Raw genomic sequence first — 10,254 nt, 5'->3', positions numbered from 1 at the left:
CCTACTTCACAAAACGCAGTTGTGAACGTAAGTAAAGACACTGATTGTGTTATTTCCTTCCCTGTGGCACCTTCCCTGGCAAAGTCATCCCAGGCCTTTTTATTCACGATTGATTTTTACACGCTGAATTTCTTGTTTGACTCCCAGGATGAGACTTCGATTCTGCCTCTCACTCTGTACGGGGACTCAGGGACTTTGTTGGGGACTCTGAGGCCGACTCCGTGTCCGCACTCAGGGACCATTGTAGGAGCCGCAGGGAGGCCCAGGCCCCTGCTCCGAGCTGCAAACGCCCTGCGCTGCCGCCCTCTGTCCGGCTTCATCTTCCTTGGTAGCATTTCGCCATCCGCCACATCCTGTATTTGATTTATTTGGCCCTTCCTTGACTCCTCACTGGAACTAACTCCCACAAGAACAGGGTTTTCCTCTGTTTGCTCACAACGGTCCTCCCAGCACCTGGATTGTGCTTGGCACACCGGGAGCTCACGGGCGTGTGGGGGGGGCGTCACTGTGTGCACACCCCCCGCCGTGAGCCCTGTCATGCTGGCAGGAGAGGACACTTGTCCCCAGAGGGCAGCCTGTCCCCAGAGGGCGGCCTGTCCCCCAGGCCATCCCTCCAGCCCTTCCAGGCTCAGGGTCCCTGTCATGCACCCTACGCCTGCTCCCCCTGGGGCTTACGTCACCCTGTCCAGACAAGACCACGCATGTTTGTCTTTGAGTCTGGGTCACAAAGCCAAGCCGGGACCCTGGCCACTGCCCTCCCAGCCCTTCACCTGGGGCTGTCAGATGAAGCCGGTGCCTCAAACGCCCCAACAAGGTGGACTCCAACCTGGAGCTGACGCTGCACCTCTGCTCCCGCATCCGCTGTGCCGCACCCTCCCCCTGCCGCAGCCCTGGGAGGGTGGCTGCCTGTCCTCAGCCTGTCCGAGTCCCATCCCGAGCCCCAGACCCGTGCTCACCCCAGCATCCCCTCCCGGCTCCTGCCTGGCCGTCTCCCAGGCATCTGAGGAAACATCCCATTCTCTGTGTGTTGGAGATTTATTCTAAATATATTTCCCAACTATCATTTCATAGGAAACCAGCAAGACATAAACAGAAAGGCCAAACAAACCAGTGTGGTCACAAGAGTCCTCTGAATCCAGGAAAGCAAGTCCCTCTGGAGGACGGTGGTCACATTGCAAATACGGAGCCCTTAACTGTCGTCTGTTGCCCAACTCTGTGAAGGAACTTGTCACCAAGCCCTCCCTGATGATTCCCAGGCAAGGCAGTGTCCCTCAGCTAGATTGAGATTTTAAATCACAGGCTTAATATTTCTCACATGGGAACTGAAATCAATGCTGTGGGTATGTCCGTAGCAGATCGATTCTTAGGACCAACACTGGGAAACTTCCCGTTCTCTCTTCACCTTTACAGGGGTGAGCGACATTCTGCTGGGCACAAAATGCTTTCTGTAACCGGCCACCTGGCACGAAACCGGGAGGTTAAGTGATGCCCCGGTCCCGGGCCACGGAGCAGCATCCTGCTTCCAAGGGAATCAATTCCTTTTGTAAAACCCACAGAGCTATATCAAGTCAGTCATTAGTGAGAGTAATTAACGCACTTTTCATCTTATTATTTTGAAATTTTTACGGAATCATTTAAGGAGATGTTTTAGTCTATAGAGGAGGAAAATCTCAAACACCAAAGACAAGTAAATGGCCAGTCTCAGCCGGCGCGGATTCCAATCAGACTCTTAGTCCCGGCTGAGCAAAGTACTGACCTCTGGATGGGCAAGACGTGTTTGGTAGAAATCCTCTAGCAAAACTGCCTGTTCATTTTGTTCTGTGAAAAATGTGTAAGATATTCGGGACTCAATGCTTGGGGTGGGGGACGCAGAGAGAGACAGAGAAGGCAGGAAGGTGAGGGGCAGACCAGGCAGGACGCGGGCACCTTCCGGGTAAAGGCAAACTGCGGGTTTCCTTTACAGGCAAATGTATTCTTCATGTTACTGGTGTCATTTTACAACATATGAAAAGAAATACTCACTGGATCCTACTGTGTCCTCTTGGGGGTTTCCTAGTAAAGGCTAGCCATTGACACAGCAAAATAAACTGTATATCCTGTAAAAAAAAAAATATTCAGAGGGGGAAAAATGCTACATTAAGCAGAGAAATAGCTGGCTATGAAATTCCCAGATCAAAGTGTCATGGTCAGCAGAAAACCCAAAACTTAACGCTAATTAAAGCTTCATTGAACAGCAAGGCTACAGTAACAGAGTGGTCGTCATAGCAATAGCGGCTGTCACGGAACCTGCACCGACACACTTGTTGAATCAGTTTCCGTTGACAGTTCCTTGCACAGACCCTCATCTGAGAGCGCAAGACCCTCTGGAAGGAAGACTTGGCCGTATTGGCCAAAGCATGTTTGTAAATTTCATGAAGTAATAAACAAACAGAAAACATTACATACATGTAAGACGGCATTAACTTTGTTGAGCACTGATTTGCAAACTCGTCCCCTTCCCGTGCTACCAGCGAGGAGTGACCGTGGCGCAGGTGAGTCTGCTCCCGCCATCCTCCCCGACCTCTGTCTGGTCATCTCGCAGCTCGGGCTCACCGGGTGGTCTAGGCATTCGCCTCGTCTCTCTGTAGCTTTCCCGAAAGGCCCGAGGGACACGGCCCGGCCCCTCCACGTTCGCCCAGGTGGCAGCACCAGAGACTGTGTCCCCCCTTGTCTGCAGAGTTGCCGTGGAGAAGCTCCCGTGAGGAACCAGGACAGGTGGAGGCAGAGCCTGGACTCCCCCCGGCAGGAAACCTGAGAACAGACCCGTAATCTCCACCTTCGTTTAAAGCAGTGAAACTCCTCCATTTTTTCCTACGTGTAATCTCAGGCAGAAACACAGTTTAAAACTGAAAGCAGAGTGTGGCGTGAGGTCGGGGGCCCTGGTCCCCAATGCTGGGGCTCTGTGTTCAGCGACCGGCTGGCTCCAGCGGGTGTGCCACACTCTACCATTAACTCGGCAACAAGAGAGGCACACGGAGAGTTTTACACAAAGACTTTCAGACACAAAAATCCTGCTGCCTATAAACGAGATGCCGCGGGTCCTGCTGGACGACATGACAGGTGACAGTAAGTTGTCACTTCCACAGCAGCCACCTGGATTCAGACTTTCAGCAGCAGCCCTACGTCACACCACCCAGTGGTGGGTTGATTCACGGGCACATCACAGGAGCGTGATTAGGACTGAGTTTGGCAATTTGTGTAGGAAACCCACGTGCCGTGGCCTGGCCAAATGGAGGATCGCTTTTGCATAAAGCGAGCGGCGCGTCACTGGCGACCTGGCACCGACACAGCAGTCCACGGTGTTGAAGCCCCGACACCCTCTGCTCTGTGGTCCTGGGCTTAGCTCTTGTCTTTGTGGTGTCAGGTCGGCTTGGCTCGCAGGGCAGGAAACGAGTGCAGCTGCCCACCAGCCACCTCCGCCCTCGAGCTGGGCTCCCGTGAGCAGGGGCGCCAGACCCTCCTGTCTGACCACAGGTGTGACCCGCCGTGTCTGCTCCTGCGGCTGCACAGAACCGACCTTCACGGTCCCCGTCCCTCAGCCCCAGCGAGGTGCAGACACCGGGAGCCCAGCAAGACTCAGGGGGAGGGAGAGGAAGGTGCTGCCCCCTTGGAAGTCGCCAGAGCCAACTTGTCTCCCCACTGAGGGTCACTCCCCTACTCTGACTGTCACCCCCATGTGCTGATGGTCACTCCCTGCACGCTCTGCCCCACCCTCTGGGCCTGGGAGTCACAGTGGCTGTGTGCTCTGCCAGCAGCCTGCCCGTGACTCTGTGAAGGAACTTGTCACCAAGCCCTCCCTGATGATTCCCAGGCAAGGAGTGACGAGGCCGACACCCTCTGGCTCTGTGTCCCTAGTGACAAGCCCACATATGCTCATATTCCTCTGTCAACCCTCACAGAACTCTCCCCCACATGCCGCTTTCGGGAGGTTCCAACCTGGAAGCTTAAAAGCCAAACTCCCGCCCGTCCAGGCCCAGCACGGTTGGAGGAGGAGCAGGACGGCCCCACACGGCGTCTCCCAGCCACGCAGAACTGCCGTGGGCCGTGGCCCGGCCCGTGTCCCGGAGCCAGCCCCGCCAGCGGAGTAATGAAGACCTGCTACCTCAGTGGGAGGCAGCCACCTGTGGCCGGGACGGAGTGTCCCAGGACTGGCAGAGGTGGCCCTGACACTGCCAAGCTGCTGAACTGGCACCAGACACGGCCGACGTCCTGCCCACTGTGTGCTACACACATGTGGATTTCACACACGCTTCTTAAGCCGCCTTTGAGTTTCCTGTTACTTGTTACAAAAATCATGGCTCAATCTTTCAGTCCTAACTTCTAGATCAACCGCAGCCTGCACGTCACAGCCCTCGTCGTGGTCCGAACAGAACGTGCAAGTTCTCAATCTGAGGATGGAACTGCACCGCGGACGCAGGAGCAGGACAGAGCGGGGGACGCAGAAGAGCTGCGTGGGGAGCGGAAGGTCGGGCAGGGCCAGTGCACTGTGCACTTCCCCATGGAGCAACCGCAGGGGGAAGGAGGGGCGGGGAGGGTGGCAAGTGAGGCCAAGGGCTCCATCCTCATCACCCCAGCACCCCAGATGCTGTTCCGCACAGGCCGACTCAGCTAGGACACCCCACGCCAGGGCCTCTGGCCTTCCCTGTGCACCTGAGTCACCTGGGGTCTCCCGGCAGCCGGTTTCGGATTCACTGCGGGGGCGGGGGGGGCAGGGCGCGAGGCCCCCAGTGACGCGGCCCCCAGTGACCCAGCCAGCAGCAGGGCAGACGCTGACACTGCAGGAGCAGCCCAAGCAATGGACAGCCCTGGGTCACGGCTAACCGTGAAGGAAGCCAGGGTGTGTGTGTGTCTGTGTGTGTCTATGTGTCTCTGTGTGTAGTGTGTGTGCTTGTGTGGCATATGTGTGTCCGTGTGTGATGTGTATGTGTCTGTGTGTGTGTCTGTGTGTGTGTGTGTCTGTGTGTGTTTATGTGTCTGTGTGTGTGTGTGTGTGTGTTGGGTCAGATCTGTTTGAGACTCATTCATTTGATCTGACTGATATTTGTCCACCTTTTTGGGAAGAACGGTGCATATAGAAAGTGAATGAAAACCCACATAATGTGAAAAAGATCCACCGGGACCCTCAAGGAAGATCTTATAGAAAGTAATAACGATGGTGAGAATAACACTCGTAACAATAATGCATCGTTCTCGATAACAAAAAGGACTGCAGCGTACTTCTACACACTTTCCCGAAGCCCGAGCTCAAGTTTAGCTCACGTCTACTTGGCATTACTGAGCTTGGACATGCAGACTCCCAAAGCTGTGAACAGATATTTGTTCTAATGTTCTTAGATAGCCATTAATACTTAAAAATTAATATTAAAATAAAATTAAAATGTAAAGAAATAATGTAAGTCATTCTAAAATATCCACAAATTGGTTTAACATTCCATTTTTACATGGCGAGGTAAAGAAATTCAGGTTAAAAAAATATAATAATGAATAGCTATTTTCCTTATGAAGTGCTTATTTGCTTTAAAAGTAAATTAACCAGAGGTTCTTTAAATAACAAACATCCTTAGCACATTTAAAGTTCAGCTCAACTTAAATTTCACCTATACTTCTCGGGGATACACCAAAGTAATTACAAGCATATCCTCAGGGTCAGCTTGGAAAAAACTCTTTGTAAAACAACGCGGCAGCATCCAGATGGGGTTTCTGCAGATGCCAAACATTTGGAAGTGTCTGTCTGGGTGACTGATCTCGATCGAAAGTAGACATTGACACAGTATGTAACAGCTTCTCAAAACCGAGTGCGCTTTAGAAGATGGAGGCGATTATAATTACCAAACCCGTACATATGGGGCTATTCTTTCACAAATCTGCTAACCACAAAGGTTCAAATACAAGTTAAAATGTAATGAGCTCTTTCACTTCTTGTACATACAAATTATATATAGAAAGAAAAGCTGGGCCCAGTGAAAGCCCCACTTCGGAGTTGATATAAATTTGTTTTCACTATTTTCTGTCACTCTGTGATTCCAATCTGCTGAAAATAAAAATGAAAGTTCATAGTGTGGTATGTGCATGATGTTCATCATTACAAATATTCATTAAGGTTTGAATGAATATTCAATTAAGGTTACTACTCCTAGGTAGTAAGAAGAGCTACCAAGCACTTTAAATAGCTATCAATTAATTTTAGCAAAAACAGTCCCTTAAACATTGATTTTTATGGCTAACACTTCAACTAGAAATGTCTTTAAAATTGTATCAATTGATTCCAAGTGTTGTTCCAGGCTGGCCCTTCCTTACGTTGGTTACGTCTCAGTAGCATCATGATTCTTGATGACGCTGAGTAAGAGCCTTACCTGAAAAACAGTCAAGTGTCAAAGTTTCTGAATGATGCAAACTGTATTTACTTCCTACTATATAACAGGAAGCAGCTGTTATATAGCTACTATTTTATAATGTAAATGCAATGTAAGTGCAATTATTAAAATATACAAGGCAATTAAAATTTATTTAAATCTTAGTAAAATTATAGCAATTTAAAAATGCAGGCTATAACATAAAGTGTTCTTTTTAAAGATGGACCCTCTTCTCAAATGTTCCTGCTGTTGGGAAAACAATAACCACCCATTGCCACCTGCCAAAACCCTCCTTGAGCAAGGTATCATTCATATTTTAATGTAACACTGTGATAATTGATCATTATCGTTCCTAATTTGATAATTTCTGAATGTGTGTTTTTTAAACATGTAGTAATGATTACATATGAAATAAAAACAACATACAGGCATACCTTAGGGGCATTGTGGGTTCGGTTCCAGACCACCAAAATAAAGTGAATATTGCTTTATTGCAGGTCACGTGAATTTTTTGGTATCCCAGTGCATATAAAAGTTCGTTTATACTATACTACAGTCCGTTAAGTGTGTCATAGTATTGTGTCAAAAACATGTACAACCTTAAATAGAAAATACTTTATTGTTAACCAGTGCTAACGATCACCTGAGCCTTCATCCAGTAGTACCCTTGTAGCTAGCTGCTGGAGGGCCTTGCCTGGATGCTGACGGCTCTGGACTGATGGGGGTGGTGGCGGCTGAAGGCTGTGACAATTCCTGAAAATAAGACAACACTGAAGTTTGCCACACGCACTGATCCTTCCTTTCACAAAAGATTTCTCTGTAGAATGTGATGCTCTTTGATACCATTTTACCCACCAAAGAACTTCTGTCAAAATTGGAGTTGATCCTCTCAACCCCTGCCGCTGCTTCATCAACTGAGTTTACGGAATATTCCAAACCCTTTGTTGTCATTACAGCAGTGTTGACAGCATCTTCTCCAGGAGTGGACGTCATCTCAAGAAACCACTTTCTTTGCTCGTCCCTAAGAAGCATCTCCTCATCTGTTGTTTTGTCACGAGACCGCAGCAATTCAGCCACACCTTTGGCTCTGGTTCTCTTGCTGTTTCCACCACATCTGCAGGGACTTCCTCCACTGAAGGCTTGAACCCCTCAAAGTCACCAATGAAGGAGGGAATCAACTTCTTCCAAACTCCTATTAATGTTGATATTTTGATCTCCTGCCATGACTCATGAATGTTCTCAATGGCGTCTAGGATGGTGAATCCTTCCCAGATTAACATAATGACTGAACAAATATAATGATTCATTTTAAAACATGTTGTTAATATATATTTATTTTAGAAGTCATTGAAGCCAGTTACTATTTTCTAAAATTAAATATATACCTTTTGGGGAGAAGAGAAAATTGATTGCAGTTGAAACACTGGAATTTTATACTGTTTATAAATTGAAAAAATAACTTGCCTATCTCATGACATCAATACACAGTACTGAAAGTGGACTAAATTCAATTTTTTTCTCTCTGCTCAGTTTTCTTCCTGTGATTCAATATAGTTTTCTCGAAAAGAAAACCAAACTAAAATCAAATCTAGCAAAATATATAATTTTTTGTCAGTAATCCTAGAATACAGTTTTTGCTAATTTTGTCTCTTATCTTTTTGGCTTCTTACACCCTTGACAGCGCAAACTTGTTCACTCAGTAAAGAAGGAAATTAAACTATTTAATATGAATGTGTCACCTCTTCTTGACTGAAAATAGATGGTGAAAATCATGGCGATGACTACAAGTGAATTATCTTCAGCTTTTTGTAGAAAACATTGCATTTTCTCGTTTCAAACTTTTTTGGTAACGATCACAGAATCAGTTTCAGACTTCGGGACCATCTAGCCCGACCACCTCACGTTACACAAAGAGCAACAGAGACACTGAGCGACTCGCCAGCCCGACTTCAGGACGACCTTGCCCGGGCTTCCCTGTCCCTTGGCCCGGGGACGCGGCGGAAACCGTGCGGGCGCGCTGACCGTGGGCGCAGCCCCGCGGCCGGCAGGTGCAAACGCGCGGCAGGTGCAACGCGCGGCCGTGTGCGCGGCTTGTTCTCAGACGCGGGTGGGACGTGCGGGATCCCCGCCGAGGGAAGGCGTGAGGGGTCCCGCGCCCCATCCCTGCGCTTGCCAGGGGACGCTGTACACCCGCCCCTGGGGACTGGAGAGTCCCAGGAGTTCATGCTGACAATATCATCGACCGGAAAGCTCAGTAGAGATTAATCCATCAGTACACTCTTTCAAGTAGGCTTTCGAAAGTCTGTACAAAGTGTTTATGTAAAAGGCGGGCACCTTGAGTAATCTCAGCAGAGACCTTTGCAAAAATGAATGAATGAATGAAATGTCTGATCCTTAATGGTCAGATCTCAGGAATCCGAAGGCCAGCCAGGCACCAGTGCTGTCGCGTCTGGTGTTGGGCCGAAGGCCCCGGCACAAGCGTGTGGCAGAAGGGTCGCTCAAGGAATCCGTTTGTCCGTCCCACTAAAAACTGCAAAAGAAAAAAGGATAACATTGATTATAACACTAGCAAGGCTGCCTTGGTTGGTAGAATTTGTGTAGGGAGGTGGTAGGGTGGATCCTAGTAGTATTTTTTAGGAAAAAAAAATGTAACTTTTGATTTTGTAGAATACTATTTTAAGAAAGTCCATGGAAATTTAAAGTAATGTGTGATTGGGCTAATTTCTTGCTTTCTTTTTTTCCTTTTTATCATCATGCCAAGATTTTTTCCAAAAACTATTTTACACCAAAATACTTTACAAAAATAAAATCTTCACGCGTTTTATTACCTGGGAACTGTGGCTGGGCACTGCTGGCCCGGGGGGCGCAGGGAGCGTGTTATCAGCAGGCGTCGCTCTTGCAGGAGGAACTTACATTTCTTCTTGTACTTGGAAAGGGGAAAGGGAGAAAGGAGAAATACCTCATTTTATCTGCCTAAATCTGTTTGACATGGAATTTTACTTTTCCTGAGTGTATTTTAGCAGAAACGTTCGCATTTCAGTCATATTGCTTGGCGGAAAAAAAAAACCTTCTGTGAAATCAAACCATTTGCTTTCAAATGGAGCAGAGATAATCAGACCCCCAAGGAGGGCGGTCTGACAGCCCCATCTCTGCACCGCGCCCCCCCCCACCGGCCTCAGACTCTCTCCCCAGGAAACAGACCTGCGGCGGGGGGAGGGGGGCGCGGCGGTGGAGACGAAGATGGAGACGGGGTTCCCCGGGAGGGTTCCAGGAGACCCGGGCTGGGCGCCTGGGCGCACGTGCCTTCCGCGCTGCCATTGTGTAACTGCGCCTTGATGGTGGCGGCTGTAATGCTTGCCCACGCTCTCGCCTTCTGGCGCTGTACTTACAACACCTTTCCCCATCCGATCGCGGACTTGGAGGACGTCCAGCTCTTGCTCAGAAAGCGCCAATAAAATGGGAAAGTGCGCAATTGATTGATAATACATTTTACAAGAAAAAATTGAAGCAGGCAAATTGTTGAACTCGCAGATGCGTCTGGCTGCATCCCAAGAACCAAACTTTCTCTAAGACCAGCCCTGGGGTCCAGTGCCCTCCTGCGGGCGTTTCCGAGCCAGGGGAGCAGGGGCTGCGGCCCGACCCGCTCAGTTTGGCCACAGCTCAGCGCGCTGGCGACGCTGTCGCGGCTCGTCCTCGCGCGGGGTCTAGCGAGGGTGCGGGTCCTGCCCCTGCCGGCTGGTCGGCTGCGCATCGCGGGCTCCGGGGCGCCGCCCCGCCTGCTGGGCCGCCCCGCCTGGGGACCCGCCGGAGGACCCTTCCTGGGCCCCGGGCTGGGCGCTGCGAGCCGCTCGGGGTCCCCAGA

The sequence above is a fragment of the Lemur catta genome, chromosome 4, assembly GCF_020740605.2.
Source record: "Lemur catta isolate mLemCat1 chromosome 4, mLemCat1.pri, whole genome shotgun sequence".
In the NCBI taxonomy this organism is placed as follows: Eukaryota; Metazoa; Chordata; class Mammalia; order Primates; family Lemuridae; genus Lemur; species Lemur catta.
The sequence above is the reverse complement of the archived record's forward strand: the minus strand, read 5'-3'. Positions refer to the sequence as shown.